Here is a 21,761-nt window from a genome sequence, read left to right on the forward strand (position 1 = left end):
CACCCACACTCATTTTCACAGCCGTATTTGTTTCCTGTATTCTTTGCGCAGCCTGTCAGCAGTGCTGATGAGGGCTGTATTGTGTGAAGGACATTTGCTGATGCAAGACACTGAAAATAAAATAAACAATCAATTCTTGTCAAGTGCAAGGCCAAGCCAGACTTGCTAATTGGTTTAATACATTTATACATGAAAGCAGAATGAAATGAGATTTTCACAGGGTTGTGACAGTGAGTGGAACACACCTCCTCTCTTTTACCCTCCACTTAATACTTCTGCCTGTTACAGCTTGGCAGCCTGTGGGTAATAAAGTTAATACTGTCAGACGTCGTCTCATCAGCTCTCTGAGGCGCTTTTGCTGTGGTGGAGAGCCTTATCAAGCCTCAACACAACACTGAGAAGCAACCATGCCACTGCCTCACTTCACGCCGCTTCCATTATTCATGTGCATTTGCCCAGGTGAGAACAAACCCAGGATCAGAAGTTGGCAGAACAGCTTATTAGATATTTAGACGCGGCTGAGCATGCTGGAGGGTGGAGAGGATGAAGAACGAGACAGAACAGAGCTATCACTCACTGTCAACAAAGGCATTAATGTCATCGATAAGCGGGCTTACAGCCTGGTGGCTAGTCTGAGGGTTGTGAACTGCTGTCCCTGGAAATCAGGCCTGTAGATCGACTGTGGTCAAGCAGACAGTACCATGTAATTCCTCTCTTCAAATATTTACTTTTCTTTCGCATGCTTGGAGGACTTAGATCCACTAGTAGTTTTAAGAGAAATTTCTAATATATTTACTGTAATAAAATCATAAAATGACCATGATATGTCATCAGAGAAACAGCTTGAAATACTCACTCCTCTGACAACAGCGCAACAGCCGCAGCGTCCTCCTTCGAAATTTCTATTATGCACCAAACTTGTGTTAATGCTTGCCGGTTTCATGTTAATTTAAGTTCAAATTAGAAGTGAATATTTGTGAAAGGAGTTGGTGCCTGTTTACGAATCATAACAAATCATTAACAACCTCTGAGCAGGTATAGATGTTTATTACAGTTAAATTAAGCAATATGTTAATGGAGTCTGCCAGGCAGTAAGACAGTGAACTCAAACTCCAGAGCGTGTATTTTTGTAGCAGTGGGCTTTTGTTTTCAGGATAACAGGCTTAGCTTTACATTGACAGACAAATGACAGGTATAAACAGCTGATCAACTAACAGTGTAGGACTCAATGTTTGTTATTGTAAAATTACTATGCTTTGCTCGTCCTGCTCTGCCATGCAGTGTTTCTGCTGCCTGCCTGAGTTTCCTCAAGGAGGAGGGGGCGGAGGGAAACAACTCCATTCAACCATAGATTGTATATTAAATATGACTTCAACTTATTTAATATACCTTCTATGGCTCCAACTTGCTACTTGGACTATAGTCCTCATTTTAGACAAACAGTTGTTAAATATTAAAATTGACCAGGGCAAGCAGAATGGATCCAGAATCATATGTTCTTATGAAAAATCAGCTTTTTCATGTTCAATCTCTCCCTCAATCTCAATATTTTGTTCCTCTGTCACTTTTACTTCGCTGTCTGCAGTTTAATTTTCTGATATGCTTTACTTTTACTTGCCAAGTTTGTTCTCATACAAAAAGAATATTGATGACCATTTTCAAAGCCAGTTCACCTTGAACATTGTCCAAGAGATACAACATTGATTCTGTTGTACTTTCTCTGACTAAGCTCAGCAGAACTCTGTGTTGACTAATATTTTGGAACAAAATGCACTGATGAAACTAAAATGATATGAGAGTGCAAAAGCACATACTGCAGAACTTGAGAAATCTATTGTCTTTACATCTAGTGAACAAATGTGCTTATATTGACAGTTGAGACCAATTCAGCTTCATTTTTCTACATTTTCATGTGACTGTGTGTGTATGTATGTGTACAAGAGCATGGAGCCAAGTTAATGGCTTACCTTTTACTGGTATTTTCTATATATATGCAAATTTACTCCACATCGTGTGAAAAAGCAATCTATGCACAGCATAAACGGTACTTTCAGCTTCCAAAAGGAGCTTCTTTTCAGTAGGAAATTGCATTCCCGGCCCATGTACACCTATATTAGCTTGGAAAGACTGTCAAGAAAACAATAGCCCACTGTATGAAGATTGACGATATATTCCAGAAAAGTTTCCCCATCGCAAAAAACAGCTGACAGCTTTAAATGCATTGTATCTGTGCTTTAAATGAGCAGGCTAACTGATCCATACAGTTGCAGTCACTTCATCAGTTGCTTGCCAAACCGTATTAGCAAATGATGCTTGTGCTATTGATTCAAGAGGAAGCAGATACCTAGGTCAATACGAAGGCCTGACGAGCATCAAGAGTCCTGACTGCTTGAATGACAGATGTCCTTATTAAGAAACATGTTGGAGAAAAAAACAGAGCCTAGAGATGGATTTGTCTACTTAAAACTGACAGGAGTTTGGACATTTTTTTCTCCTCGTTGCAGTTGTTTTGTAAGATAAATCCAAAAACCTATACTTTTCTGCTGGTATTGATAAGATCGAGATAAAGGAAGACAAAGAGTCAAAGAGAGAATGTCTTGGTGGTGAATGTATGTGTCCTCATGTGCATGCTGTTTCCTAAATACATTGGCAGCTGGGGTTCAATCTTCCAAACTGTCTGCACAGCCTGCGAGCCGAGGGAAATACATTTATACGCCTGATACAAAAGATAGTACAGATGAAAGACTTGTTGGAGTTGTCTCGGCTGAATCATCCATAACCTCATTACACACAGTCGGAGCAACTAACCTCGTTTTTTGGGGACGACTCTGCCTCCCTCCCTCCCTTCCTCAATAGAGGAGAAAAAAAAACTGTGAAATGACAAAATGAAATCGACGATTCAATACTTTAAACCCTGGATAGATTTTCCATTCCAGCACCGGTGCCCTCAGTGCACAAGGCCTTGCTGCCACACCTCATGCTGCACGTTGTGGGACCATGTGCGCCGGGATGCACAAGGCCTGCATTTATCCAGATGGAATGGGAAATTTCTCATAACCGTTACATTAAACTGAACTGCACTGAACTGTCAGGCTGCTTGACCAAAAGCCATTAAACACAATCTTTCCTGCTCTAAGTACAGTCTTCACCTTGGGCCAAAGTCCGTACACTTGCCACCGACATAATACATCCAGGAGGGCCATTTGCCACTTCAACTGTAGTGGATGGTGCCATTAATAAAGCAGGAGGTGTTTGTGATGTGCTACTAGGCTCTTCAGTTATTCATTATGACCGGGTGACAGGGACAGTGTAGGAGAGAGAGTGAAAAAAAAAACACAGTAAATGAAGGAAGATGAAAAAACACAGAGGCTGGGAGAAATCAACTCAAAAATAGATCACACACCCAGAGAGAGAAAACAAAAAGAGCAATAAAGTGGAGAGGTGGGAGACCTTGCCATCAGTGTGACCCCAGGGAGGGGGTTCCTGTCCTCTATCTCACGCTCTGGCTCTACAAAGTCAGAGCTTTCTATTTATACAGCACTGTAATGTTTGGCATTTCCTTCAAGGGGGGAGTGTGTGAGCCATTGTTTTCGTTGGCTGCTGTTCGATTGGCTCAGCAGCCTCCATGCATTGAAATGTCAGCTGCTTGTAGGTCTATTTGTTCGATTAGTTTTATTTATCGCTGATAACCAGTCATCGATGTTCCATCTTGAGATGCGGGATCTTGTTATCATCTGCAGTGAAATGACTCATTGGATGAGCGCAGACAGATGTTTGATGGATCTGGCTTTTTTCTACACCCTTTCGGAAATATATAAGAGGTACTTCACACTGAAAAATATTTTAAGAGCTGCAAACTAAATTATATTACTCTACTGTGGTGAAACACATCAATGCTGGTGTTAATATTGACATTTCTCAATAAATTAATAAAAATCTACATTCATGAGCTGAAAAAGCCACTTACTGTTTTAAATCAGGCTGAAACTTGCATGGCCAATGCCACCCCCCCCCCCGCCCTCCCACCCCCCACCCATTCAGTCCCTTGCCACATTTCAGCATTTTTCAAAATTATGCAGTGGGTGCAGTTAGGCTCCGACCTGAGGGTGCAGTTACACTTTAATATGAGGCATGTTGTGGGTTGCTGGTGCATCCTGGGAGAAGCAGAACTGTCCAAAGGCAGATCTGGGCTTGCTGATTGCTGCTGCAGCAACCATGATGTTGCAATAAACAAATAACGATTGCAAACACAGTCATTTGCAGTGCCGAGCAACACAGAGGAACACAGGCAATATAATATCACAGAATAATGTAAATATATGCTTCTAAAATTCTAACATGAAAGCCTATAAAAAGGGGGGGGCTCATTTGCTCAGACTAAGATGGAGTTATCACTTTTTGAATAATGTGTTTGTGAACTGAGAAAACAAAAACACTCCCCTCCTTCGCTGTAGCCCTGCAACTGAAGCTGACACAAATCAATAGGTTGTTAGTTAAACAATAGCTGTCCAACATTGCAAGCATTTTAAAAATAGCCAGTCCCCAGGGCACAGCAAAACCAAAGAGAATAATTGTGAAGGTTAACAATGCCTACTGCTATATCAATATTGAACTGAACCGGTGGCCTGGAGACTGAAAAAAAAAAAAATAAGGGCTCAGTTCAAGGGCTTTTTGCTGGAGGCAAGTTCACAAGAACTCCCACTCACAGTAATGACGGGTTGGATGAAATGGTCAAGTTCAGAGGAGCAATTTCATATTTTTAAGGAACTAATAATGTTACAATATAACCACCTACAGGCACTGACAGATGATCTATGTTTAGCAGAAGGTCCTCAGAGTCTATCGGAGATTCTTAGAGATCGCTGTAACTAAGCGAGAGAGGAAAAGAGCTGCTTTTAGAGAGGTGTTCCTTCAAAAATGCCTGCTGGGTGGATGAGTGTGCACGATCAAAGCATGTAGTTTGTATGTGAGTGCATGAGTAAGTCGAGGAATGAGCCACGTTTTTTTTTTGACTCCTTTACCTCTGTGACTTTTTGTCTTTGCGTTTTGCCGTGTGTGGCTATTAACCCTCCGCAACATCTTCCAAACATCCTTGAAGCTCAAAAATCTTCTTTCACGCCTCCTCCTGTTTACACCTACCCTCTCGATCTGTCTCTTTATAGTTATTTCGCTCTCTCTGCCACCGGTTTCCCGTGCCCAATCCCACTTATATTTATCACGACTGCATCCTAGCCTGTGCTGGCATTAGTATAGAGATGTTCATTATAGCAAGCTACTCTCTGTTAAATGGCCCAGAAATAATGAGAGTGAAGGCGAGTAACGGCTTTCCACTATAGTTAGAAATCTTTATGAAAACAATCTTCTGATGCAGCGATGTGTGGAACAGGTTGGAAATTTTATTCGTGTACACTGCTTTATGTTAGTGCAACCTTTTCCTTAAGGGACCCCTTTTCTATCATTACGTAAACTTATGACTCCTGACAAATGCATAACAATAACAGCACAGAAAAACTGATAAACTCTACAGTTAACCCTAATAATGAAGGCAATAACTGCAGGAATTATTTGTATGAATTCTGAGTAGAAATTTCCTGTGAATATTGGATCAGAGATGAGTATTCCTGATATTTTAAAGAAATTTTTATACAATTCTGTCTGAATTATGTATTTTAATATTTGTTTGACAATCAACAATATTTAAATAATACTTAAGAGGCCTTTTTTGTCTCCTCTCTGAGATTTAGCCATTGTTATTTGGTTGTTTTAAGTGCATATTTTTAATGCAGGATGAAGTTAATGGGCAAAGAGTGAAGGCTCTGTGAGATTTTTTTTAAATAGAGTTTATATCTTAAAGAATAATCTCAACTTTAAAAATAACAACTTCATTTAATTTTCTTCACCAAAACAAATGCAGAGCTATAGGTAGGGTTGGGACATATGGCCTAAAATTTATCACAGTCATTTGAACCATGAATGGAAAAGGTATATATCACAGCATGTTTGTTCATTCTTAAAATGTCAATTAAAGTGCAAAATAAGGGCTAGACAAAATTCATACGTTAGGACACAAGTTCAGAAGTTTTCTTGCACTCCTGTAAAAGGCCTTATGACCCCTAATGAAGTTTTGGTGACCCCAAGTAAGGGTCGGGACGCCTAGGTTGGGAACCAGTGCTTCTGCTATGCATTGTGTACAATCATCCATAACATCCTCAAATAATCTATTACATGTTGAAAATCAATAATCACATCGTCGTTCCCAGGACAGAGCTCCCCACCTCCACAGCTCTTGTATCCCAGGAGGTGTGGTACACTCTCACCAACAGAGAAGCTTCTGGGGTGGGCAGCATTACAGCACAACTGGGCGTGATCCCAGCCACTGGTGCCAGCAGGTGAGATCATGGGAAACACATGCGTCGCTGTAGGAGTATCCACACGCAGCTGGCTGTTAGCTCGCGTGTTGGGAAGCTGGACGCCTCCTCAGCTCAGCTGCTGCTGTTGGGCTGGGATGGAAAAGCCTCCTCTCTCTTCCTGTCCGTCTGGGCGGATTCTTAGGATTTGGACCCCAGTGTTCTGAGGGTTACTTTGTTTTTCGCATGTCAGAGCAGCAGAACAAGGCCAGGATCTCACACACAGTGCTTTTTCAGTTTAAACCACAATCCAAATATTACTGTGACCTGTTTTAGTATTTGCTTATTTAGATTCAAGCTGTCCAATAGAAGCTACGCATGTGACATCACAATATGTAGAAGTCACTGACAAGACAGCAGCAATCAGCTTGAACACAAGAAACACTTCTAACACAAAAAACACATCTTAAGTGGAAGAGCTTTTGTGCGATTGACTGTATAAAAGGATTCAACAAGAAATTGAAATTTAGGCTGTGAAACTTGAATTTGCAGATACCACTTTGTGCTAAGTATGTTGGATATTTTGGTAAAATAAATAAATAAAATAAAATAAGAAAAACTAAAAATAAACGTCAATATATTACCTTGTCTGTGAACATGATTTCTGCATGAGTCATGTAACTGCAGTTATCAGCACTGCTGCATGCCAACACGTCTTTCCAATAATGCAGTAAAACAAAACCAGAATATTCTTTGGTGTCCTCGTCACGTAATTTTTTACAAGAAATGTTGCCTTAAAGATACCAAGCATCATTTTTTTGTATGCCTTCAGGCTTTGCTTTATGTATTTCCTCTGAGTCTAAATCAAAATGTCAAGAAACCTGATTCCAGGCCACATGTCAATGTCCACAGATCACTGTCTTTGGTAAGTTGTTCTGCTTTTAATTTAAGCGGATACTTATTTGTTTTACTCACAGTTTCACGGTTCCCCCTACGATAGTAGCAAATTACTCAAAATGATACAGTAACATGAGTGCATGGCTTGTGTTACAAGTGAGTATTTTTTTTACAAACAAAAGCAGTTTGATCATTAGACATCATTTTGTAAGGTTATAATTATTGGCAGCCAGGAGGTCAAAATAAATATCCACATTTACAGAAAACTTAAGTAAAGCTCAACAATGTTTATAATTTTAATGTTCTACAGACAAATTTCAATCTTCACACCTTTGTTAGACTTCAATCACAAATATATTTTCATTCACCTCTGTTTTGACATGCTTTCAAAGCTCCTCCTCACACGTTCCCTACAACAGCATCCAAGTAAACGACTGATTGAATCTGTTAATGGAGTCTAATTCACCGCAAATATTAATATTCATTTCAAATTGACGGCTCCTTATTGAGCTAAGCATCTGCACTCCTTTCCAGAATGTGCCCTCCTGCTTACTGACTGAGACTCACATTTTGAGGCATTTGAGCACATTCAGCGTCATCTGCATTCAAATTACGTTTTCCTCACCTCCCAAAACAAACTGAAACAGCGGAGGAGACACCTCAGAATCAACATCTTCAAATCCTCTTGGTGTGAATGCGGCTTTAAAATAAGAGATTGTTATTGTGGCTGATGTATCTGTCCAATAAGGTGCAATCTAGAGAGTTCCCTGCCCAATTAAGTTTAAAATGGCACCACTCTCAAGCCAATAGACTTAAGCCGCAGCAGAAGCAATGGCAGACAATTCGATTTTTGCCTCGTGGGATTCCAGTGCAAACTGATGCTGTGTTAATGTTATCCAGACTCCCTGGACATTCAGCCTTTACCCCAGGGAATCACAGCCAATACCCCCTTAATGAAGTAAAAATGTGTAAACAATTCAGTTCCCATTGTGACACATCTTTGTGACAGAGTAAAGCTTGTAGTCTGTCGCAGATATCCTCAATAATTTACCATTCTTGAACTGTGTGTGTAATCTGTCATCCATGTATACAACACTTGCCTATATGACAGTGTCGTTAATGTCAACTGAGAAAGTCTACACTTGAGTTAGATGACACTGAGAGACAAGGAGACACACAGAGGTAAGAAAGGAAAGGAACTGCCAGAAGATGGAGAAATACAAAGACGAGAGTGAAATAAGCGATTGTGATACTTTTACTATACATGAGTCTTCATGTGTTTCAGATTATTGGTTTCCATTCGTATCTTTCTTGGGTAAGTGGGTTGTTGAATCTGGAATCAGTGGTGCCTGCAGCCCCGAACTGAAACCTGGGCCTCTGCCTGCAGCTTATTGGCTTTCACTGGTTTACCTTTAGACACTGGACCATGACATGTTCTCTGCCAGTACCAGTTTGTCATCTGAGCTATGTCCCTGCCTCCACGCATGTAAAGTTATAACCCAATAAGCTGTGGTCCGTATCATATGATACAATCCTGGCACAGGCAACGTATAGAATTTCTGACCTAAAATATGTTTTGCATTAGTAACCAGGAGGTAAAACTCCAGCAACACTTGTAGAATGTCAAACAAATTTATTTTCAGACCAATGCATTTCAGCTTTGGTGTTCATCGGGGTCATCAGGAAACACATTGCCAGTGATGACCCCGATGAAGTACAACTGTTGCTAGAATTTATCTCTTAAAAGCTCTTTTCTCCTTTTCTATGCAGCTTGGAAGTAGATGAAGTTGTACCAAATACCTGTGGTTACTTAGTTTCTAACGCATTAGTAAGCAACCTGATGTTTATATCCTACTATTGGCCAAATGTGGTACTGCAGTGAGGCTGTTAATTTCTCAAGTATTCTTCTAAAGTAGGCTTGCAATCCATTTTGTTCTTAACATAATAGCTTAGATGGGTTAAAAACCTTGCAAGCTCAGGTTCAGTTCTGAAATATCAGTCTGGACGACATCCACTAAGTATTGATTGAGAGAAACAGTTGGAAGCCAGACTAATCAGCAAACTATGGGTTGTGAATTAGATGATGATGGGAACGAGCAAATTTGTTTGCAGCTCTGACTGGTTAAATACGGGCCAAATGGAATGCAAAGTAATTTAGGTCTATGATCCCTCTAGCCAAAGCAAATGTCTGTTGATCTTTGCCAGACCCCAGACCACAGTCAGCAAAATGAACCTTATAGGCTGACTTTAGAGGGCCAACAGGTTAGTGTACAAGTCTTTATATCTTTACAAGATTGAGAAACTCCAAAATATAGTCATCTTTGGTATGAGATAAGCTTTTTTCCCCTCAAATGTATTCACTATTTCTTCTTTATGCTCTGTTCTGCTCAGACAGAATTGCATGCCAGATGACCAGCTGGGTGCAACAACTCAGCCTCAGTCTGAACTTGAGTTCAAACAGCAGTAAGGTAGATATTTAACGCCCAACCAGCATAACCATAAATCACCTCAATATTGTTTTTTTGGCCAGAAGGAGAGAGTTAAGCACTATGGTGTCGTGCATGACTACTTATTGCTGATCTACATGCAGCACGAAACGTATCTGAGAGACAGGCTATGCCTCTCTTGGCAGGGACCTTCATTGCACTCAGAGCAATGAAGAGATCAAAGGAGTCTGGAGACAAAAACAGGAGGCAATCTGTCACACCAAACATCCATCCATGCTAGGTCTGCCTCCACTCCCGCATTCATTCCCTTGATCAATTCTATATCACACAGAAACCATTTCCTCTATTTAATGAACGCTCTCCGGCAAGACTTGGCAATCTGGTGGTTGCATTTAGTTTTTGTACATTCCATGACAAATCACTACAGCTTTCACATATACATTTCATGCATAATTTCACCTCCATCGCACTGATCATGACTGTGACTTTTTCAGTGCAAACATGATCTACGTGGATTGTCAGTAACCTCAGTTCCTCCAGTTAATAAAGGAAAGTTAGTCTTCAAGTAGAAGTGGGAACGAGTTCATCCCAAAATAAAAAAATGGACATTTTCCCTTACACCTCTTGTGCTATTTAGCCATCTAGGTTGTTTTGGTGTGCCATAGAGATGTCTGCTCTCTCTAGAATAGAATGGGACTAGATGACACTGTGGCTGTGGTGTGCAGAAAAAATACATTTAAAAAACATCAGTCTCTTTCCAAAATTCATGACACAGTTACTCGAGATAATCCACAAACGTTGCTGTGACCAGTTTCTTATAGGAACTATATTCTTTCTACCAAATATACCCATCAACCATATCCCCAAACAGAAAGAACTGCACATCTGCTGCTGGGGGGCAATCCGATACGATCCATTAGCCTAAACTGATCAGATAAATGCTTAACTTAACTTTGAGCGACATGTCGTAAAGAAAGATGTGTCAAGAATAACACAGAGGAGCAGTACATGAACAGTTGCGAGGATGAGTGAGGCCTGTCAGCAGCGCTGTCATCATGTCAGCTGTGTGGAGTTATTTTAAATGCACTGACAGCTTAGTTGTTGAAGGGAGAAAGATGGTACTGGATTGGTATCTGTATCAGTAGATACTCAAAGTAGAAGTATCAGTGTTGGTACTGAACCATCACTACTGACCAAACAATCTAGATGGATAAATAGCACTCCAGACCAGAGGAAGAATATGAATTTTGAACTGTTCCTTTAACATTTGATTTTCAACAGGAAGTGTCTGTTACTGGTTAGGGCCCAGGAATGTAACTGCAGTTCCACCTGTTTTGACACATTTAACATTTAAAATAACTTGCCATGCTTTCTTCTTTGCCGTGACAACTTTTGTAGTTAACATGAAGCATAAATCCCTGTGATGCTGTTGCACTTTTTATATTTTCTATCTTTTGAAAAAGTGCTTTCTATCAGTACGAAAACATTGTCAGCTGCTTTCACAACAGAAAGACGGGTATCCGATACTGTGATTATGCTATGTACCCACCATAAAAGCATGTCCTCTTGGGTATTATTGCGATTACAAAGGAGACAAATAGTGGCATTTCATCCCACCACAAGAACACAAACACTGAAACCAAACAACATATTTAAACCTAAGCCTTCTTCCACTGATTTAGGTCCAACATTTGCTAATACAGAAGGGCTTCTTCAGCTCATTTACTATCCATATGTGCACAAACAATTTGGCCGAGGGTGAAAACTCCGGAGGTTTATTAAAGAGGCCTTGTTTGCTCGCTGAGATGATTTATTCGAACCGTTAAGTAGAATTTGTGGAATCGCTGTGGTCTCGATTTGTTGCAGAAAGCCAGGACACTGTGACGAATGGTTAAGTCACGGAGCAGAGGGCAGAGATTTTAAAACATCAGGGGTGCAGATTCATGGCTGCTCCTGGTATGTGCGTCAGCTGCATGAAACTGACCACCTCAATGAACACGCACCGGGAGGTCGCTCCTGTCATGTGGGTCGAATGATGTTTAGTACTAATACGAATATTACCGGCAGCACTTCAGAGTGTCTGTTTCAAAGTTTCATCAAGGAAAATGGAAGACTTTCAGGACCTTTTAATGCCACACGGAATTAGATGTATGACTTATGTCACCTCTGAAATGAAGATGAAATAAAGTCTTCTCAGAGTACAGCTCTGCCTAACTGGGCTTATTCCTGAGCTCCCGAACACTAGACTTTATTTAAAAGTCTTCAAGGACTTCTGGGGACTCGAGTAAAGGTGAGGAACACAATATAATTTATGATCTGTTAAGCACTCACAGACACCTTGATAAATCAGCTAAATGTCAAGTCACTTAATGTAAAAATGGCCGGAGGGCAATCAGACATATTTTCTAGACAATCAGCACTGTGGGAAATAAGGACAAAATTAGAGCAATTACATGTCTGCTGCTGTTTTCTTCTGTTTAGTGAACTCTTGTGCTTTGTTATTAACACCCTCTTACAGATGGATTGTTGCACTCGCTGCACAAAAAGTCAAAGGATTCAAAGTAATAATTATCATCAGCATTATTTTATAGCTCATTTTCAGAACTCTGTGTTAAATAGAAAGCTTCTAATGGCAGCTTTTTTTTCCTCACTAACTTGCAACATGCACACACAAAACTGCAACCCATGACTGTTATAAGACATCAAGCAATAAAACTTGACCTCTCCCTACCATACACTTATTTTTTGTCATTTTTCACCAATGGTGTATACCACACATAATTGGTATTATCATCTGAAAGCTAGGCACCTGAAGATTAATTTAAGATGTGTCGAGTTTTTCTAGTCCTAAATCTGTGATAAAAATTGTGCTTTCATTAGACACCTATTGATATTTTGAAAGTTCAGAGTGTATAAGGGGCGGGGCACCCCTGTAGCTCAGGTGGTAGAGCATGTGCACGATATAATGAGACTATTAATCCTCTGCATTGGCTGCTGGTTTGACTCCTGCCTGCAGCCCTTTCCTGTCATATCATCAGCTGTCCCTATCGAATAAAGGCAAAAAGACATTTATACACATTATGAACATTATGATTTAAGTATATGATGGCCATTTTCCATCTTCTATCATGTCTCCTCAGTTGTTGAAGCAGTTTTATGGGTTGATACAGTTTATTACACAGATTTGGTGCACAATATAACACTCTTTTCCACTCGAGAATAGAAGGAAATGGTCAAAAAATCCTTCCCAAATGTCACATTAAGACAACAAGACCTTGAGGAACACCACAGATAAATTCAGACAGAGATTTCTGTAAGACCTGCATTTTTTGGTGATTGGATGGTGAGCACTTTGTTTCTGGGGATTGCTCAGACTCCTTGTTGTCCATATACCCAGAAAAGCTATACATCTTCTTAATGCCCAGCTCTGTCTCATTCCCAACTTGTCACATCCTGACAATTTGTCACTGCCCCTCTGCGACTCATACAGACATGGACGGTACCCGTTCATGGCTGAAAATGACTCACCAGGCTTTTCAAGTGGCTAACTGTAAACCCGTCTACGGCTGTATAAGACGCCCAGGGCTGCTGACTTAATATATAGAGGGAGAAAGTCTGCATATAGTTATTGTAGCCCTAAACATAGTCTTATCCTAAACCTAACCAATGAGTTTTTGTGCCTAAACCTACCCGAACTGACGGTTTCACAGCGCTATTGACGTATTAAAAACTTGGCTAAGGCTTTCGGGCTGCTCAGATACAACAGGTAAAGGGTACCTTGTGCTTCAGTATGAGACGCTGAGGGGCGGGGAAAATTTGTCCGTACGTGATGAGTTAGCGTGAGAAGATGTTTGAACACTTCTGGTGTCTGTTTTGTGCTTTTGGAGTTACAAGAGGCTGTGACTGTCCTCAAGATCACAGGTCATTTTATACTGTGAGATCAAGTTTCAAAAAATAGACGCACTACATTGAAATGGCTATTACGAGGACTATCATCACCACACATGAATACAGTTGGACAAAACATAGCAGGTAAAGCAGAAAACAAAAATCAGCGAGCTTCGCAATGCGCCTTAGACAGGGAACAGCACCCATGAAAGTCAGAGATTTGGATGGAAGCAGAGAGGACCGACATGGATGATTGATGCATGGATAAACCAAGAGAGAGAGAAATGAGAGACACTCAGAATGAGAGGGAGGATAAGAGAGACAGAGACCACAGCAAAACAACCCTAAAGATAGTCAGGAAAGAGGATGTACAGTATGGCTTTTGAAGGTATAAGTGGCAGCCTAGAGCACCGACTATTTGAGATGGAAGGATACGAGTGTGCTGATGTGTAATCGGCCTGATGAGTTGTGTTGTGTAATGGTATGAGACAGGGCAGCTCTGAGGCTTTATGACAAAAAGATGGGTAAACTACAACTACTGTGCACTTAAAGGACGTGCACGGGGCTGATTGGTGTGTGCTCTTGGTTTGTCCAGATTTTCATGGTTAGCTTCGCTCAAACAGATACACAGACAAAAAGAGGCAGTGCCTAAATCTGAATTGAAGTACAGGTTAGTGCTAAATAAAAAGCAGCAAACTACTCAAGATGCACTTCGTCTCATAGCACCAGTGGTGACCTTCCCTGTTAATGCCCCCCAACACTACAGCACACAGAGGTATTCAAAGCAGCCTAACAACAAACACGTTCCCTCATACTGTCAGCTGAGCTCAGCAGGATCACCAGCACATAGTGGAGTTCGATGTTTGGCATTCTGCACCGCATGAGCTGAATTATGTGTGGTGACACTTCAGCACTCTCCTGACAACTTTCCGCATTTCATCACTATTTGACAGGGTATTCATTTCTGGGGCACCGGCTCACTTCAACGCTACCCAGAGGCAGATTTGTTTTTGATTTGCAAGTCAGTATCCATTGCTCCGGATCAGAAGGGAAGGGCTTTGGCTTCATCTATCTATATAAAAATGACATATTTGCTTCTGTCAGCCTATAATTATTGAATGGGACTGTCATCTCTTCAACAGCCATAAAATGCCACAAGTGAAACATGCATTACCATTTAATTAATGTTTAAAAAAATACTGCACAACAATTACTCCAAAACTCACGACCTCACATCCTCAAATTCCACAGAAATGTCACTAGAACAGTTCAGGTTCCTGTTTTTTTCTGGTGGAAAAACACAGAAAAAAAGCATGAGGATGCCATAAGGACCCTTGTGTATATATCTGCTGACAAAAATTAGCTAAAATGTAACTATTAATAACCCCAGTGTGTTTCATGGCACAGAGAGCACAGTGAGCCTGTAAAGATCCTGACATAAGCAGAGGGACACATGCTTGTTTAAACTGTTCCACATTCTTTGCATGACAGCAACACATGAATCTCTGTGCTGAATCATTCTAATAACAAGAGTCTGCGATCCTCTGCGCAGCAGGGGTGCCCAAAGTAGGGTCTGTGGCCGGTTTATGGCCTTGTGGGAGTTACAGGGGACTTTAAACCAAAAAATATCTAATTTCACTGAAATGCTCACATTGAGAAAAACGCACCGTCTTAATCTTATGCCACAGACTGCTGTCGTCACACACACATTAAACCAACAACACAAATCTGTCCTTATATGGCAGAACATCAAGATTGGGTCAGCGTGTCTCTAGACATGTCAACACAGGAGGAACCCTGTCCATAACGCACAGAGTGTCTAAGTTTGACCATTACACCAGCAGCCTGCTTCAGACGGATCCATTCAAGAAAAATCTTACGGAGCACACATCAAGAAAATCCCCAACGGATGGTGGGAAAAAAAAGATAACCACTGGTTCTCGTTTCTATTCCCGGGCGCCCGGCGTGTCTGTCTGCGCGCTGAACCCCACACAGCAGCAGGCAGACCGAGCCAGAGCCAGACACCTCTGTGCGCGGAGGGGAGGGCTTTCAGACACCTACCAGCTTTACATGCCGAACACTCTTTTCTTCTGTCATCTTGAAAGTAGCCCGAAATGAAGTTGGAAGAAACACAGGAGCGGGTGGACGCGAACCGAGCCGGGATACTGTGGATGACTCCGTCTCCCCAAGTCTGCTCCACAAGGCGCAGCAGCAGCAGCAGCAGCGCGGCGCAACGCAAAATATCAGCCCGTTCAGTGCGTTCAGTGAGTGGGCTGCACCGCTCCGCTGGCGACAGCTCCCAGGCAAGCGGAATATTCAACTTTGGAAAAATGAGAGAGGGAAAGAGACACACTGAGCGAGAGAGAGAGGGAGGGAGGGAGGAAGAGAGAGAGAGAGAGAGCAGCCAGACAATCACAGGAAAGCGGCTCCTCCTCTCCACACAATACAAAAAGCAAAAGCCAGCAGATAGAGAGGCTTCAGCGCGTTCAACTGAGCGGAGCAGGGCACGTTACTGCTGTTACTGTTGCCAATAACTCGTTTAATATGCGCAGACTACACGTCACAACCACAGACTGAGTCACACCGACACAAATGAATCCAATCTAAGAATAGCTCTGACCTGAGTTTACCAAAACTAGGTTTCAAGTTAGTGATTCATATTTAAAATGTCACTGTTGCACAATTAAATACGAATCTGTGTTTCATAAATACAAGTTTACTGTTGAAAACTTAAATTAAATAGAGTTGTTGGTTGGCTGTTTTAATGCATCACCTGGAGTGAAAGAAAGAACACTTAACATGGAGGAACTTCACTATTTTGCTCAGCCTATATCAAAAAGCAGCCATTTTTAAAATTAAACTTCCTGAAGTGTAAGTTTCAGGTTAATACTGGATCATATTTTTAAAATAGGATTTTTAAGTTTTGGTGCAATAGAATTAATCTAGGTTTAGGGTAGGAAGTCAACTGAGGTTTAAATTTAATCCTTCTTTTTAAACTAGTTTTAAAGTTTGGTGCAACATACTTTAAAGTGAAATCATGATATAATTGAGTTTAAAAACAGATCCTTAAAATCACATTTAAATCTGAGGGCATAAAGTGGGTGACATCTTGTTACCATAGCAATCGACACTGCTGCCCAGTAACCAGGGTTGGACAACAAGGTCACAAACAGATTAATTTGCCTCGTACAGGAGCAGTTAAGAATAGATGATGGCAGTTTTTTCCAGCGTGGATGATGAATGAATTAATGGTCACAATCGCTCTTCATTTTTCTTATCCTGGAACATGATGCAATGCTGTGTAATAAGGCAGTGGGCTTCAGATATTAAAAGTCCTGCGTTGTTCATTACTATCAATAAGTAAAACAGGGAGGTAACACCATGTTCAACTGCAAAAAAACAGGCCCAAAGGCGGCAATTAGAATATTCATAGATCTAAACTTGGGCAAAAGTGGTTTATAATAATGGCGATATCACACTTTAATTTCCTGGATTAATTACTTGATTCTATGCGTGTGTATGTGTCTGTGTGGAAAGTAATGCCTGTGTATTCTTTGTGTGTAACAGTCCTATATGAAACAGTTTGGTTTTAATGTCCCCCATCATGTATTTATACAGGATATGATATACTGGAGACATATCCTCCAAAAATATGTCAGAGGAATCACTGTAACTTTGTTCTGAGGGGGTCTGGATGCTGTCTGTGTCTGCATGTGTGTGTGTGTGCTTGGAAACACTGCAGAGGTTAAAAGGGTTTTGCAGGGCTTTCCTCCCAGACTGCACCTGTGTGACCAAACAAACACTGCTTGTAATACCATTTCCTCTGGGTGCATTGCTCTCTGCATTGGGCCACATGCCTCACAATAAGGCAAAGAAAACAGTAGTAAAAGTAATATAGTATTGATGTGAACTCAGAACTGATCACACACTGCTTTAGGCTGCTACAGATTTTAGAAAAGTGTATGTGACATTTAAAAAAAACTCTTAGTGTACAAATAGTGTTTTAAAAACAAGTTCAAAGGATTATTTGAAGAGTTATTTCCGACTGTTGCCCTCAAAAAGCACTGGTCATGTCAAATACTAAATATTTTTCCTCTGGTACCAAAGGCAGTACTCTACATCAGTGATTCTCAAAGTGGAGTCCAGAGACTCCCGGGGGTCCGTGGCACTCTGCCAAACCGTCTGTGAAAAGTTTTCAGATTCATTCATTTCAACTGTCATGATATTCAAAAAAAAAGTTATTTCTTTCTTGTTTACAAAAGGCTTTGTAGTACAACAAATATTGTTTCCTGTTTTTTAGATCTAAAATGATTCAAAGATAACATTCTAATCAAATGAATTTAAAGTTTTTAAAATCATTGCTTTACAACAGTGCGGTCAGTCAGAGATCAGTAGTGAAGAAGATGGGCAGACTTTTTAAACAACCAGCTACAACAACAACTTAAAGGTACTATACCTACTACCTGCATACTATACCTGGTCATGAAACAGTCTCAGTATAATACTGATGCCTCTATTTGACTTACAGAAACAAATGAGAGCATCAGTGAGAAGATTGGCTATTTCTATGAGGTTATTCTTAATGCCTGCACCTGGTCAGATTTTCCTTGAAATCAGATTAAACAAGCCATTGTTAACATTTTTCCAGGCAAGTATACAGTGAGTAGTACGTTAGTCAGTTTAAAAAAAAGCAGGAGGAGACTTTTCTTTTTGATGTCAAATTTTGTGGTTATTACCATGGAAACACCACCAATTTTGTCCACAGGAGCCTCCGAAATCAACAAAGTTCCTTGTAGTAACTTTAAGTAAATGAAAAATAAAAAACAACAGTAAGGAAATACAATGACGAGTACCTCCAATACGGCTTTACTGAATTGGACGGGAGTGCCAATGTTTTCTATGCCTGCAGTGTTGAGCCAATGAAGTGATAAAGCCTGCCAAATTGTGTTTTATTTAGTTCACGTGTACACAAAGAGTGAAGCTCTTACTCTTGATATCTGTATTTGTGTAGCATGTCCTGAAATGCACTTCAGATTAGCTCTTTTCTTTTCTTTCTTTTAATATTTTCTACACTTTAAGTATAAAAGTAAGTAAGTTTAAGTTCTCTAAGGGGTCCTTGGCTGACAAAAACTGAGATCCTATGCTCTAAATACATATTTCCATCCATTTTAATGTGTCATTGATGGTTGTAAGAGATCCAAAGTACAGTAGGCAGGATTATTGACTGGCACTGAGGTCATGTCCGACAGACTTCTGACATGCCAGAAACACATATCTTCTAATGCTTTACCATCCACAGTCAAATGAACCTACAGTGTGGGAAGAATCATCGACATGGGGGCGTAACACAGCAGATCTGCTGCTGTGGGTCAACAGTGGCAGACAAGGTGTGTCCTGACAAGCAGGTGTGCTCTACGTCTGTCAACAAGAGCCGCCGCAAATCGTCTGAGAGCGTGTCTGTTGCTTTACTCTTACTGTTGACTATATTTACTCGTCTGTCTGTACTGAATGTATCTATAAACACAGCCGTGCCTTTTCTTGTCTTGATAACTGTTTGTAGACGTCCTCATTGCCAAACTCGATCTTCCTGTCTGCATTAATGTCGGTCTCCCGGTGTGAAAATTGTTCAGCTGATCTGTTCTGCACCATACGATAGAGATCTGCTTTCTGCTGTGGTTGTTTTTCCACCAAGATACTGGAAAATCTTGCCACTGTGAAGCCACAGTGGTGTTACCAGACAAGCAGGTTGAATGGTATTTCTGTACAGTTGCAGAAATAACACACATCGCTGTGTGGATCATAATTATAGCTTTGTAGATAGAGGGTATTAGTATGGAAAGATAATATCATTTTACAGACAAATAGCAATAATTTGGCAAGGCTGATCTTGGTTTTCTCTTGGTTTTCTCTTGTGCCTGTTGACTCAAATATATAGGATCACTTGTTATTTTTTTAAGTCTTAATAAACATTAATTTTAATAATATGCTTTGAATTATTGGATAACTGAATTCCCACATATTTTCTGTATACGATTAGAATTTATTAAAGAAACACATTTTCTTTAGTACATGGTTAGCCACAAGTGCATATTAAAGTTTAATTCCCAGCAGGCGTATTTTGGATTTTAATAGGTCTTTTACCCTTTGAGCCTGACAGAATGGTGGTACTGATTGACTGCACAGACTTAGCCTGGATCCAGCCCCAGGCACCCGTCAGTGCTGTCGTCTCCACTCAGATATCCCCACTGACCACGTGGACATTGAGTTCTGTGACTGGCAGCAGTCGTCTCCTCTGAAGGCAGCTTCAGCTTCCAGCACTCTGCATGAACTCAGCAATTTGTGGGCTGGATAGTACTAACGTGTGTGTACTCATAGCTTGCAGAGCAGCCACTTGCTGCTGTGGTGTGATTGGTCATAGGACTGCTATTGACATTTTGATAGGAGCCCATTTCATTCTTTTTCAGTCTCACTCTTCAGCCACTGAGACTGCAGTATTAGCAGGGTATAACACCACTCCCATGCAATAACAAGCAAAAGCAAATATACAACTGATACAAACTGATTACAGTTGGAACATTTCATTAATAAAGCAAAACCAGTGAACAAGTTCAGGTAGTGAACTTGAGTCTATCTCCGCCAGGTTTGAGTGGTTAAGAAAACTATACAATGTACATGGAAAGATACAGATTTCACTGCAAAACCTGAGCTCATTTAATCCTGAATCGATTTTCATGCGATTACATTTGTCATAAATGTGAAAAATTAACATTATTGTGGTTGTAAATAAGGATTTGATCTATGGGAGGCACCATCAAGTGTAAATCATTTAGAATTTCAGCTTTTGTGACTATGTGTTAGTATCTAAAGTGAATAAATGAAGAAAAAAAATGAGATTTATAATATTTGTTGCTTTATTTCTGTAATGGCATACAGAGGTGGAGTTTCCATATGTGTCTCAGAGTATATGGGTGAACTGTTTGTACTTCTCTTAAGTGCCTGGGGAACAAAAAAAGTCTTATTTATTTTATTAATAAATTAATTCAATTATTAATACAATAACAAGGCTTTACAACAGTATGTTGCAGTGGAAGTTGTGGCTATTCAGAAGGTTAATGTTTTGGTATTGAGCTTATTAGATTGCTCCCAGTAACTGAATTCAGTTGCAAAAAATAATCACTATTTTGTTTAATTTCTCACGTCTATAACAAACCGTCAATTTGTTGTGAAATCTGCATCTGTCAATACACACTGCATTGCTTACTAGCAGATCTTGACCTCGACACAGACGCATTGCAGAGACATACAGCAATATCTAATGAGGTATCTATGTCTCTATATCTATGGTTAGTGCTTTGGTAAGTCTCTCTCTCTGCAACACAGCTCACCTGAAAGCTACGCTATCACTTACTGCTTCTGCTGCTCCTTTTCACACAGCATTTCAAAGGTCCACATCCATCCCAGCAAACTGCTGAGTCCATGTTTCCCTTTGAGGGGAAAGTTATTATCTTAACTCTCACTCCCTGCTGTGCAAATTTTGACATTTCTTTGAGGAGAGTGAAGAGGTGAGAGCTTAGAAGCCAAATATATAAGCGATAGATAGTCTACATATATATAATAAACAATTCCTTGTGAGCTGTCTGACTAATATAATATTTGATTGTCTGAATGAAGCAGACTAAGGTTGGGGATATCAATTTTGCATACCGTAGCTTCAACTGTCAAAGCACTTGAAATGATTTTTCAATAAAAAGTTACTTGGGGAACATATGTATTTTGGCACATGTTGCTGGGAGTTAGCAGAGATGCTAATGGTCAATAATTTTATGTTAGCCTTATGTTACTCACATTACTGTATGGTATGGTAAAACCATACTGAAGCAGCATTTGTCTGACAGTATTGAAATAAAAAAGGCTGCTGCCTCAGAAAATAGAAGACATGATGAAAAGTGTGATGAATACATATGAAAGACAAAGGGCCTGTGACAGAATGAGGACAGGCTGGCAGACTGAGGCTGCTGTGGACAGTAAACACATTGGCCACTGGAGACTTGGCCTCACTATTGTGTTACTGTGGCCCAGACGTGGGGCTTATTACATATCAAATTACCATCAGTGCCACTACTTAACAATGTCTGTGTGCATGCACTTGGAAAAAACACACTTGCATGACAAATCACCGACA

The 21,761-nt window shown here is 40.4% G+C and overlaps 1 protein-coding gene across 5 annotated transcripts in view; it reads right to left on the reverse strand.

The window, feature by feature from the left end:
• mid2 (midline 2) overlaps nt 1–21,761 on the reverse strand; it is a 230,590-nt gene that overhangs the window by 116,772 nt on the left and 92,057 nt on the right. For 2 of the 5 annotated variants that reach the window (XM_084719048.1, XM_084719042.1), the window contains exon 1: nt 15,641–15,770. The exons of the other annotated variants lie outside the window; for them this stretch is intronic. The gene's annotated coding sequence lies outside the window, so the exon portion shown is untranslated. Of the gene's footprint in view, nt 1–15,640; nt 15,771–21,761 lie in introns of those variants that run through there. 5 annotated transcript variants of the gene reach the window in all.

The sequence above is a fragment of the Lutjanus erythropterus genome, chromosome 5, assembly GCF_056507025.1.
Source record: "Lutjanus erythropterus isolate fLutEry1 chromosome 5, fLutEry1.hap2, whole genome shotgun sequence".
NCBI classification, from domain to species: domain Eukaryota; kingdom Metazoa; phylum Chordata; class Actinopteri; order Lutjaniformes; family Lutjanidae; genus Lutjanus; species Lutjanus erythropterus.